Below are 13,687 nucleotides of genomic sequence, written 5' to 3'. Positions count from 1 at the left end.
CATGAACTATCACCCCAAGTAATTTTCTAGGACCCTAAACGATCTTTTTTATTTAGTTAGTTTTTTGGCTGTGAGGCATGTGGGATCTTAGTTCCACAACCAGGGATGGAACCCATGCCCCTGCAGTAGAAGCACAAAGTCTTAACCATTGAACCGCCAGAGAAGTTCCCCCAAGAGATCTTTTAGAATCATTTTCAGCGACATCTTTGGAGATAGTGGGTGGAAATAAAACTTTAAAAAAGACCTTTATCATGGAAATTTTCAAATATATATAGAGAGAATAGTATATGAGCTACATTCCCCCCACCCAGCTTCAACATTTATCAAGGTATGCCCAATCCTGTTTTATTTATGCTCCCTATCTCTTCAACCCCACCCCACATGTGCACATATGGGCTCTAGATTATTTTGAAGCAAACTCATTTATCATATCACTTCATTCATAAATACTTTTGTATGTGTTTCTAAAAGGACTCTTAAAAACAGAACTGTGATATTGCTTTATACTTAAAATTAACAATAATCAATAATTTCTTAATATTAAATATCCCATCAGTATTTGAATTTCCCCCAGTCATCTCAGAAATGGCTTTTTACATTTCTTATTCAAACTGGGGTTCTAAAAATATCCACACATTTAGTTGCTGCTGCTGCTAAGTCGCTTCAGTCATGTCCGACTCTGTGCGACCCCATAGATGGCAGCCCACCAGGCTTCCCTGTCCCTGGGATTCTCCAGGCAAGAACACTGGAGTGGGTTGCCATTTCCTTCTCCAATGCATGAAAGTGAAAAGTGAAAGGGAAGTCGCTCAGTCGTGTCCGACTCTTAGTGACTCCATGGACTGCACCCTACCAGGCTCCTCCATACATGGGATTTTCCAGGCAAGAGTACTGGAGTGGGTTGCCATTGCCTTCTCTGGAATTTAGTTGCTCTGTCCCTTAAACCTCTTTTAATCTATAAGATTCTCCTTTTTGTTTTCTTTTTAATTTTTAGCTTTTCCTTCAAGACTTTTTACATTAATTTTAATTAGAGTATAATTACTTTACAATGTTGTGCTAGTTTCTACTGTTCAGCAAAGTGACTCGGCCATATGTATACATATATCCTCTCTGTTTTGGATTGCCTTCCCATTTAGGTCAACACAGAGCATTGAGAAGAGCTCCCTATGCTAAACAGTAGGTTCTCATTAGTTATCTGTTTTACACATAGTATCAATAGTGCATATATGTTAGTCCCAATCTCCAAATTCCTCCCACTCCCTTGTTTTTTCTTTCTTGCAATTAGTTTGCTGAAAATATAGCAGAATTTCTCATTTTCTGTATTTCGCTGACTGGATATCCATGGTATAATTTGGTATCTCCTCTAATTCCTAAACTAATCATCAGATATAGATGCTTGCTCAGATTCATTTGATTTTTCTTTTTTTCTGACAAGAATACCTCCTAAGTCTTGTTGTATACTTCCATTAAGAGAGGCACATAATAGCTAGTTTGTTCGCTTCTTGTGATGCTAAGATTCATCAGTGGGTTTAAGAGTTGTTAGCCTAATCCTCAAGTTATATCAGCCTTTCATGCTATAGTTTTAGCAACCATGATGATTACCACCAAGATTCATAATTTCATTAATTTTTCCTTTTGCTGTAAAAACTTGGGATTCAGTTTGTTCCAGTCTATAATCTAACCAGAAGACAGATTCTGTAAGAATTGTTGGACCAAAGGAAGAACAAAAGTGGTCTGGATAAATTATGATGCCTAACTGTTGGAAAGTTGCCAACAATAACAGGTTCTCTTTCACATTTACTTCTACCTCCCTGACCATTTCTTTTTGTTAAACACTGCCATTTTCTAGGGTTCCACCTTTAGTTCACAGCTTGCCTTACTCTACATTTCTCCTTGATTGATATCATTTACTGTGGCATGCTGGTGGGTCAGCTTTACACCATTAGTGCTGCTTTCTCTCTATGACAAATTAAATGACTGTTGAATGGCTCCATTTGGATGCCTCATCGTTATTCCAAACTCAATACGTCCTAAATTGAACTCATCATCTCCTGGGGAGACTGCTACCCCTGCTGTATTCCCAATGTCAAGTAACAGAACCAACCACTAGCCCAGAAAGACGGAGATCAACCGAGACCCCTTCTTCCACTTCACGCTCCCATTAATCAGTCGAGTCTGCTCATTTCACATCCTGAGTTCTCCAATCTATCTCCTCCTCCCCTACCGATCTTCACTCTGGTCAAAGACCTCATCATTTCTCACCCAGACTACTGAAAAACCTGCAACTTGTATTGTCATCTCTTTTTGCTGCCCAAATGATCTAGTCAAGTTAAAAGAAGACTATGTCACTCCCCTGTGCCATAAGTTATAGAGTAAAATTCATGCTTCTGAGTCTGAACTCCTATGACCTTTCCCTTGTCTGAAAGTGAAGTTGCTCAGTCACGTCCAACTCTTTGTGACCCTGTGGACTATAGCCTGCCAGGCTCCTCCATCCATGGGATTTTCCAGGCAAGAACACGGGAGTGAGTTGCCATTTCCTTCTCCAGGGTATCTTCCCAACCCAGGGATTGAACCCGGGTCTCCCACATTGCAGGCAGACTCTACTGTCTGGGCCACAAGGGAAACTTCCCTTGTCTGCATCGTGCTTACTTCCTGCTAGTTCCTGAGTTTCATATTGTGTGTTTCTAACAAGTCCAACCTGCCAGAAGTTCCTGAATATGTCATGTCATACTGCTTCTCTCCTTTTCCTTTCAAGCTTTGCTCCCGCTTTCCCCTGAATATGAAATGTCTTTCCCCTATTCTGCTATACAGTGAACATCTCCTCATAGTTCAAGACTGCACTCCTCTAAGAACTCATTCTTAATTTCTCCCTAAAAGGCTGTGCTAAATGCCCCTCCTCTAGGCGGTGCTCCCCTTAGGATATTGTGTATTTACTGTGACCCTATGGACTATAGCCCACCAGGCTCCTCTGGCCATGGGATTCTCCAGACAAGAATACTGGAATGGGTTGCCAGGCTCTTCTTCAGGGGATCTTCCCAACCAGGGATCAAATCCATGTCTCATTATGTCTCCTACATTACAGGTGGGTTCTTTACCAAAGCACCACCCAGGAATTCTGCCCTGTATTTGCTGCTGCTGCTGCTGCCAAGTTGCTTCAGTTGTGTCCGACTCTGTGCGACTCCATAGATGGCAGCCCATCAGGCTCCCCATCCCCGGGATTCTCCAGGCAAGAACACTGGAGTGGGTTGCCATTTCCTTCTCCAATGTATGAAAATGAAAAGTGAAAGTGAAGTTGCTCAGTCGTGCCCGACTCTTAGCGATCCCATGGACTGCAGCCTACCAGGCTCCTCCATACATGGGATTTTCCAGGCAAGAGTACTGGAGTGGGTTGCCATTGCCTTCTCCGGTATTTACTGCAGTATACTGAAAACATCTCACAGGTCAATCTCCTCTACAAGGTTACGAGCACATTAGAGGTCAGGGATTGAGCATTATTTATCTTAGTATCCCCAGTTCCTCATCATAGCAGGTACCCAAGAAATGTATATTGAACAGAATCAATCTGTTTTGTCTCCCCTGTGTGCCAAATGTCCACTGACTCTTTCGGATCTAACAGAGAAAATGCAAATCTTTGTATAATAATGTGCTATTGTAGACAGCCCCACTTTTGCCTTCAGCTGGCAAAGAAGGAGCTTCTGTTTTCTTCTACCAAATTGGTAATTAAACTTCTCACAAGTCTTTTGTAGACTATGTATTCACCAAAGAAATATAAGTGAGGAAAACATCACCTGCAGCAAAAGTCTTCCCTACAACCTGCAAAGACAAAGCCAGTGGCTTCACAACATTCTTATTCCGGGTCAGGTCCTGAGCTCCACTTAAATTGATTGCAGAATTAGCTGGACTGAGAACCGGTGAATCTTTAAAATGAAAGAGGTTGTTCAAATTAGAAACTAGTTATATATGCAGGAAGGAAGTTAATTCAACAAGAGTGAGCCGAGAGAGAGTAGACTGTAGAATTACAGTTTCCCCCTTGATCTATTTTAAGAAAGTCCATTTTGCTGTACATCAGTTTTATTTTCTTTTTATGTATTTAACAAACACTCACTAACAGGTACAATGTGCTGGGTGATAGTCTAAGCACTTTAAATATATCAATTCACCTAATTCCTATATGAACTCAATGAGGCTGTTGCTATTACTTTAGATAGTGGTAGCCATTTAACTTGGTCAAAGTCACATGACGTGGCATCGAAGATATGATCATGTGTCATACTAAAACTGTCTCTACAGTTTCCTTCAGTCATATTTTTATGAGATATATTTATCTCTATCCAGATAAGTTTATCATTTAAAAAGTATTATGCAAGCTAAGTCATTGTAACATTGGAAAAACAACTTGCCTTTGAAGAAAACTCATGTTAATATTTGGAAATAAACTAGAATTTCTACCTATGTAATACCAGGGACATCCAAACAAAAATCCCAATTTGGATTCACAAAATAATTCAACATAGAAAAGTCAAATGCCATTTCAGAGGCAGGCTATGTGAGAGATAAAGACTCCAGCCAACTAGAATTTTCTGAAATGAATATAGCAGACCCCAACTCCCTGACTCCATGGGCTTCCCCAGTAGCTCAGTGGGTAAAGAAAAAAAAAGTGAAAGTGTTATTCGCTCAGTCGTGTCTGACTCTTTGTGACCCCATGCGCTGTAGTCAGCCAGGCTCCTCTGTCTATGGAATTCTCCAGGCAAGAATACTGGAGTGGGTTGCCATTCCCTTCTCCAAGAGATCTTCCTGATCCAGAGATCAAACCCAAGTCTTTTGCTTGGCAGGTAGATTCTTTACCATCTGAGCCACGAGGGACCTACATTTTAGTAGACACAGGAGGCATGGGTTTGATCCCTGTGTTGGGAAGATCTCCTAGAGGAGGAAATGTCAACCCACTCCAGTATTTTTGCCTGGAAAATCCCATGGACAGAGGAGCCTGGTGGACCATAGTCCACAGGGTCGCAAAGAGCTGGACACAACTGAGCAACTAAGTAGGAGTGTGAAGTCCCTGACTACACAAGCAGAACAGTGTAATTAGGTAACATAGGAATGGGTCAAAGGAACTACTAAAACTCTGAGAGTTTAAACAACAAAGTGTTCTGAAGAGCAGGATTCTGACGATGCTACGTTAGAAATTATATAAAAAATTAATGCTCACACCACAATGTGACTCCCGATATATTTAACCAGTGCATAAGAATTCATAAGAACTAAAAAGACTGAAATGGTCCCCTACTGGCTCAGGAGAGTTCGTATTCCTCTCTGCAGCTCTAACTTACACCATGGAGTGATTTTAATGCCTACAGGAAGAATAGAAGCCAGCAGCTGCACACACAACATTATAAAGTCTCAGGAAACTGAAGACAGCCCAAGTTTTTCAGGTACTAACAGAGAACCGTACAGGACAGGAGTCCCAGTTAACTATGCCATGTCTCTATACAGGTTGGTCACTATGTTTCAGGCCACAAATACACTGTTTGGTGCAAGATTCGTTGTTTCCTAGTTTACACTTAGAATTTTAGCATATTTCTAACAGTCCAGGTAAGCATACAGGTAAAATCTGGTTAATAAATTTTAAGTGATGGTAATTTTTTCAAGTCAGTGAATTCAGATAAGCACAGACCATCAGGTACAAAATGAATGTACAGAAATATGCACAAGAATAAAGAAACTGACTAATAAAAGCTCTTCCTTACACCATATATAGAAATTAACCAGAAATGGATTATAGATCTAAATGTAAGATAAGAGCTAAAACTATAACACTCTTAGAAGAAAACACAGGAGTAAATCTTCATAGTCTTGGCTGAGGCAGTCATTTTTGGATGTGACACCAAAAGTGCAAGCAACAAAAGAAAAAATAGATGAATTGGACTCCATCAAGATACAATAATGTCGCGCTTCAAGAGACACCACGGAGAGACCATTGACAGACACCACCAAGAGACGAAGAGACAACTCAGGCGAAACATTTGCAACTCATATATGGTAAAGGACTTGTATCTAGAATGTATAAAGAACTCTTACAATTCAATAATAGAGAGACAAATAACCCAGCTAAAAAATGGGCAAGTTGTTTGGAATAGACATTTCTCCAAAAGAAGATACACAGGTAGCCAATTAGCACAGGAAAATATACTCAATATGATTAGTCATCGGAAAAACACAAGTCAAAACTATACTACCAACATACACTAGGATGGCTAAAACAAAGTAAAACATAACACAGCAAAATAATATTAAGTACTGACAAGGATATGGAGAAACTGGAATCTTCACATGTTGCTGGTAGGAATGTAATATGGTGTAGCCACGTTGGAAACTAGTTCCTCAGGGACTTCCCTGGTGGTCCAGTGGCTAAGCCTCCATGCTCCCAAGGGCAGGAGACCTGCGTTCAATCCCTGGTCAGGGAGTTAGATCCCACATGCTGCAAATAAGAGTTCACACACTGCAACTAAAGATCCTGTATGCCACAACTAAGACCTGATGCAGACAAATGAAAATATGTACATTAAAAAAAGAAAATAGTTGCTCAAATGGATATACACAGAGCTATGACCCAGCAATTCCACTTCTAGGTATAAAATGAGAGCAAAGTAAAAACATGCCCATGCAAAAATCTGTACACAAAGGTTCATAGTAGCATTATTTACAACAGCCCCAAAGTAGAAAGTCAAGTCAAGTAAAAGTAGAAAGTCAAGTCAAAGCATCACTACGAACAAAGCTAGTGGAGGTGATGGAATTCCAGTTGAGCTATTTCAAATCCTGAAAGATGATGCTGTCAAAGTGCTGCACTCAATATGCCAGCAAATTTGGAAAACTCAGCAGTGGCCACAGGACTGGAAAAGGTCAGTTTTCATTCCAATCCCAAAGAAAGGCAATGCCAAAGAATGCTCAAACTACCGCACAATTGCACTTATCTCACACGCTAGTAAAGTAATGCTCAAAATTCTCCAAGCCAGGCTTCAGCAACACATGAACTGTGAACTTCCAGATGTTCAAGCTGGTTTTAGAAAAGGCAGAGGAATCAGAGATCAAATTGCCAACATCTGCTGGATCACTGAAAGAGCAAGAGAGTTCCAGAAAAACATCTATTTCTTCTTTATTGACTATGCCAAAGCCTTTGACTGTGTGAATCACAATAGATTGTGTGGATCACAATAAACTGTGGAAAATTCTGAAAGAGATGGGAATACCAGACCACCTGACCTGCCTCTTGAGAAATCTATATGCAGGTTAGGAAGCAACAGTTAGAACTGGACATGAAACAACAGACTGGTCCCAAATAGGAAAAGGAGTACATCAAGGCTGTATATTGTCACCCTGCTTATTTAACTTATATGCAGAGTACATCATGAGAAACGCTGGGCTGGAAGAAGCACAAGCTGGAATCAAGACTGCCAGGAGAAATATCAATAACCTCTGATATGCAGATGACACCACCCTGATGGCAGAAAGTGAAGAGGAACTAAAAAGCCTCTTGATGAGAGTGAAAGAGGAGAGTGAAAAATTTGGCTTAAAGCTCAGCATTCAGAAAACGAAAATCATGGCATCCGGTCCCATCACTTCATGGGAAATAGATGAGGATACAGTGGAAACAGTGTCAGACTTTATTTTTTGGGGCTCCAAAATCACTGCAGATGATGACTGCAACCATGAAATTAAAAGACGCTTACTCCTTGGAAGAAAAGTGATGACCAACCTAGATAGCATATTCAAAAGCAGAGACATTACTTTGCCAACTAAGGTCCCTCTAGTCAAGGCTATGGTTTTTCCAGTAGTCATGTATGGATGCGAGAGTTGGACTGTGAAGAAGACTGAGTGCCGAAGAATTGATGTTTTTGAACTGTGGTGTTGGAGAAGACTCTTGAGAGTCCCTTGGACTGCAAGGAGATCCAACCAGTCCATTCTGAAGGAGATCAGCCCTGGGTGTTCTTTGGAAGGAATGATGCTAAAGCTGAAACTCCAGTACTTTGGCCACCTCATGCGAAGAGTTGACTCACTGAAAAAGACCCTGATGCTGGGAGGGATTGGAGGCAGGAGGAGAAGGAGACGACAGAGGATGAGATGGCTGGATGGCATCACGGACTCGATGGACGAGAGTTTGAGTGAACTCCGGGAGTTGGTGATCGACAGGGAGGCCTTGCATGCTGAGATTCATGGGGTCGCAGAGTCAGACATGACTGAGCGACTGAACTGAACTGAACTGAACAAAGGAGAAAAACCTAAATGTCCATCAACTCATAAATTGATAAATAAAATGTGGTACATCCATAAAACGGGGATGTTATTCAGCAGCAAAAAGGAATGAAATACTGATATACACTACAACGTGGATGCATCTTGAAAACATGATGTCAAGTGAAGGAGGCCAGTCACAAAAGGCCACATTTTGTAGGCATATAGTCAGAAAGCAGTTAGGCATTAGATAAGGTCAGAGTGAACATGAATCCTTTTACATTAGTCCCTAGTCTTTACCATCTTGCCCATGCTTGTATTCTTGAGCTTATCAGGTATTGGCATATTCAGTGTTTAACAGTGGTTTTGATCAACTGGGGGCAGCCCCAGTGTCCAAAATTCAATAGCCTTTGTGATCTTACTCAGAGGTGAAGCTGAACTGTAGGCTGTTGTGCAGAAACTGGTGCTTAGACAGTAAACAGCTGATCACCTGGCCCGATTGTCACCAAGACCTGATTATCTTTACCAGTGAACTTGTAAACATGAGAGCATTTGAAAACTTGGAAAATTCCTTGAGCAAGTCACAGCTGTGCTCTCTGTGTTGTAGGATTTTGTAATATCCTGTTTCACTCTTCAGGTCATGAGCTCCTTAATGGCATTCCCAGCTTCTGGCACAAGGTCTGCCACATCATGGCTAAAGAAACAGTGAAAAAAAAGCCACAACAACTTCCTTATCCTCTTTATGCGATAGCTCAATCTGTTAGCCCAAGATCACTGGGGAAAAAAAATTTTTTTAAAGGGCGTCATTTAAATAGCAAGTAGAAAGATTCTGATTTTTTCAATTACTCTTTTTTTTTTTTGCCAAATATTACCCTTTTCTGAGATTCTGTTTTGTGACTGGCAAAATGATCCTAAAACCTGCCTCACTGTAGCAATTAACATGTTTAGCAAGTACCTAGAACATAGCAGATATTCAAGAAATACTTGTCTTGCTCAGTCTTATTAAGGGGCTTCCAGATGCTTGAGACTTTAAACCTTTACAAGCCCTCTTTTTGCCCTTGGTACCTGCATTTAACTTAGACCGTGTAGACTTCCCTGGTGGTCCAGTGGCTACGACTCTGAAGTCCCAGTGCAGGGGGCCCAGGTTCGATCCTTGATCAGGGAACTAGATCCCACATGTCACTGCAACTAAGACTTGGTGCAACCAAATAAATATTTAAACATAGACTACATAATTTGCTTCTTTCCTGGGGATAGTACTCTGAACCTATTTTCACATTCACACTGGCAATTAGAGTAATATTCTTCTAATAAGACACAATATTTTCACTAATGCACGCTGAGGCTGCGTCATTCATGTCAGTCATACTTTACTTCTGACTTAATGAGACGAGCATTTAATTAAAACATAATCCTTTACTCATGTCAGCAGCACATATACTAAAGCTGGAATGATGCAGAGAAGGATAGAATGGCCCCTCTCAAGGATGACACACAAATTTGCGAAGCATTCCATTTTGGGGCTTTTTAATATCTTCAGTGTCTACTTAGCTTCTTGAACATACGAGATATGTTTAATAACTGTTTTGATGTCCTTTTCTGCTAATTCTGACACCTCTGTCAGTTCCGGGTGGGTTTTGATTGATTAATGAGCCTCCTCAATATTAATCGTGTTTCTCTGGGCTTCCCAGGTGGCTCAGAGGTAAAGAATTTCACCTGCCAATGCAGGAAGTTCTGGTTTCATCCCTAGGTTGGGAAGATCCTCTGGAGGAGAAAATGGCAGCCCACTGCAGTATTCTTGCCTGAAGAATCCCATGGACAGAGGAACCTGATGGGTTACAGTCCATAGGCTCACAAAAAGTTGGACACGTCTGAGCCTGCACACACTCATGGGAACTCTATAAGTTCAAGGTGTACAGCATTTGACTTACATACATCATGAAATGATTATCACAAGAAGTTTAATGAACAGTCATCATCTCATATAGATACAAAATAAAAGAAAAAGAAAAAATTTTTCCTTGTGATGAGAACTCAGGATTTATTGTCTTGACAACTTTCATATACATTATATAGCACTATTAATTATGTTTATCATATTGTATGTTATATCCCTAGTACTTATTTATCTTATAATTGGAAGTTTGTCTATAAATATTCTTGAGCTTTATTCTGGAATACAGTTGAACTGCATGTGTGCATGCTAAGTCACTTCAGTCATGTCCAACTCTGCAACACTATGGACTGCAGCCCACCAGACTCCTTTGGTCCATGGGATTCTCCAGGCAAGAATACTAGAGTGACTGGGTAAGATACATATTCCTACTTTGTTCCCCATCTATAAAAACAGGCAAATGACCTAAGCTTGTCATCGGCTCTCCATGACTATCAGGAAGGCAGCCCACTGTTCTTGGCTTGACTCCCACTCTAATAAATTCTATTTTTCTTTTTTTTAATTAAAAAAAATTAAAAGAATACTGGAGTGGGTTGCCATGCCCTCCTCCAGACAGTTAAATTGCTTGGAAACAATTTGATCCTTTTGGATTTTGCTTTTCGATATTTTTAGGCTATTTTGAAGTAGTGCTCAATCTAGAATTAAGTATTCTTCATGACTGAGACAAGACTTTCCCAAGTACTCCATCCAATGCCTGATAAATTGTGAGGTTTTCCCACCTAGCTGGTTGGAACAGCCCTTATTCCTGGCCCTGTGTGAATGTTCCCTCCCACTCTTCTGGATGGAACTTTTTACCAGCCTTGATGTTGTTCAGTCACTCAGTCACGTCTGAACTTACACAACGCCCATGAGTGTCTGCAGTCATGTACACTCACTACATGCCAACCACTCAACTGAGGATTTTCTAAAGTAATCCTAACAACACTGTGGAGTGGCTGTAGTTCACACTTCTGTTCGGCAGATGAGGAACTAGACTCAGAAAGATTAAGTGTTCTCAGTGTCTGCCACACAGCAATAGATACACATGGAACTTAAACCCGAATGGGTGAATTCCAAAGGGTACATTTGTAGCACCAAAATATTTAAATAAATAATGAGTGGGGATAAAAGAAGAATTTGTTTTAAATTTTTTAACCCATGTCTCAAAGAACTGGATAGATCTCATGTTGTTGTTCAGTCACCCAGTCATGTCCAACTCTTTGCTACCTCATGGACTGCAGCACACCAGACGTCCCTGTCCTTCACCATTTCCCGGAGTTTGTTCAAGCTCATGTTCATTGAGTTGGTGATGCCATGCAACCATCTCATCCTCTGTCATCCCCTTCTCCTCCTGCTTTCAATTTTTCCGAGCATCAGAGTCTTTTCCAATGAGTCGGCTCTTTGCATCAGGTAGCCGAAATATTGGAGCTTCAGCTTGAGCATGAGTCTGTCCAGTGAATATTCAGGACTGATTTCCTTTAGGATTGACTGGTTTGATCTCCTTGCAGTCCAAGGGACTCTCAAGAGTCTTCTCCAGCGCCACAGTTCAAAAGCATCAATTCTTCGCTTTATGGTCCAACTCTTACAGTCATACATGACTACTGGAGAAACCATAGCTTTGACTATACAGCCTTGAGTAGTTTCCAAATATGCATGCATCAGCTGACTCTACACTGAACATTTCAGGGAAGTTTTCGCACAGTGCTAGGGATCTCTCTGTGAGGCTGTCTGCCTTCTGGTACTCAGTCCAGTGAACTTTACCTGCTTTGGTTCCTTCCACTCAATTTAGGGGATCATTGGGCTCCACCACAGTTCCCCCTCTCTGGATCATGGACTGAAAACTGGCAAGTAAGCTGGGGCAATGCTAAGACTCACATTATTTGCTTCCTATTGCTCAGAATCAATGTCATTTGTTGCCTGAAGGACAGTGTCCTAACAACTGTTTTTGACGTAGTTTTGTCTCTTTTTTCCTGGTTGTTTCAGGTGGTATGATAAATTTAGTCCCTTTTAATGAAATTTGGCCAAAAGTGGATATAGAATTGATCTTTATGGATTTTTTGGGGGGGATGCTTTTTTAAATTAGAGTATAGTCACTTTACAATGTGTAGATTCTGCAGTATAACAAAGAAAATTAGCTATAATATACACTTATCCCCTCCTTCTTGAGCCTGGCGCCCCCCGCCCCACCCCATCCTTCTAGGTCGTCACAGAGCACCAAGCTGTGCCCCCTGTGCTATACGGCAGCTTTCCACTGGCTGTCTATGTTACACATGGTGGTCAATGCTACTCTCTCAGTTCATCCCAGCCTCTCCTTCCCTGTCTGTGTCCACAAGTGTTCTCTACATCTGCGTCTCTATTCCTGCCCTGCAAATAGATTCATTAGTACCATTTTCCTAGATTCCATATATATGCATTAGTAGATGATATTTGCTTTTCTCTTTCTGACTTACTTCCTGGGCATGATAGACCCTAGGTTCATCCACATCACTACAAATTACCCAATTTTCTTTTCTTCATGTATTTTTCAACCTTAGTCCTCCCCTCTCATCTTCCCATTCCTCTTGCCTTTTACTCTGTTCTTGAAATTTGAGGTAATTTATGAACATTATACAGAATTCGAGGTAATATCATCTTTGTATAACCCAGCAACTGCCTAATAAAATTGTCAGTAGTGAGCAGAGAAAGTTCAAATTCTGGTTTTGTTACCTTCTAACTAACTGTAACTTAGATGCATATGTGTTAGGTTCTGGTCCTTATTCCTACACAGAATGCTGAAGAGAGATCAGTGAAAACCAGATCTTTCTACTGACCTGTACATTCGACTTCATCTTGAGAATTTCTAGTGCTTAATTATGAAAAATATACCAAAGGAAAACTCAGAAATAGAAACAAACATGTTAAAATATCACTTCTTGAAATACCATATGCCATCCCTTACATGTGGAATCTAAAAGGAAATGATACAAATGAACTTACTTACAAAACAGAAAGAGACTCACAGACTTAGAAAATGAACTTATGGTTACCAAAGGAAAGGGACAGTTAGGGAGTTTGGGAAGGTCATATACACACTGCTATATTTAAAATGGATAATAGACAAGGACCTATTGTATAGCACATGGAACTCTATTCAATGTTATGTGCCATCCTGGATGGAAGCAGGGTTTAAGAGAGAATGGATAAATGTATATGTGTGGCTGAGTCCTTTCACTGTGCATCTGAAACTATCATAACATTGTGTGTCAATTAATTGGCTATACTCCAGTATTTTTTCCATGATACAACAAAAATATCTATAGAGTTTAATATTTTTAAAAATAATGTTATTTATTTCTGTTTGCCTGTGCTGGGTCTTCGTTGCTGCATGGGGCTTTCTCTAGTTGCGGTGGGCAGGGGCTACTCCCTGCTGCACCATGCGGGCTCCTCACTGCCGCAGCTTCTCTTGCTGCAGAGCACAGGCTCTAGGGCACAGGGGCTCAGAAGGTGCGGCTCCAGGCTCTAGAGCACAGTCTCGATAGCTGTAGTGCCTGG

At 40.8% G+C, this 13,687-nt stretch overlaps 1 protein-coding gene and 1 non-coding gene across 3 annotated transcripts in view; one reads left to right on the top strand and one right to left on the bottom strand.

The window, feature by feature from the left end:
• GREB1L (GREB1 like retinoic acid receptor coactivator) overlaps window positions 1-13,687 on the bottom strand; it is a 122,138-nt gene that overhangs the window by 66,541 nt on the left and 41,910 nt on the right. The gene's annotated exons all lie outside the window — the stretch shown is intronic.
• Window positions 9,640-9,742, top strand: LOC120881242. The gene has a single exon (XR_005725270.1). It is a non-coding gene; the product is annotated as a U6 spliceosomal RNA (small nuclear RNA).

The sequence above is a fragment of the Oryx dammah genome, unplaced genomic scaffold (genome assembly GCF_014754425.2).
Source record: "Oryx dammah isolate SB20612 unplaced genomic scaffold, SCBI_Odam_1.1 HiC_scaffold_22, whole genome shotgun sequence".
NCBI lineage: Eukaryota > Metazoa > Chordata > Mammalia > Artiodactyla > Bovidae > Oryx > Oryx dammah.
The sequence above is the reverse complement of the archived record's forward strand: the minus strand, read 5'-3'. Positions and strand labels throughout refer to the sequence as shown.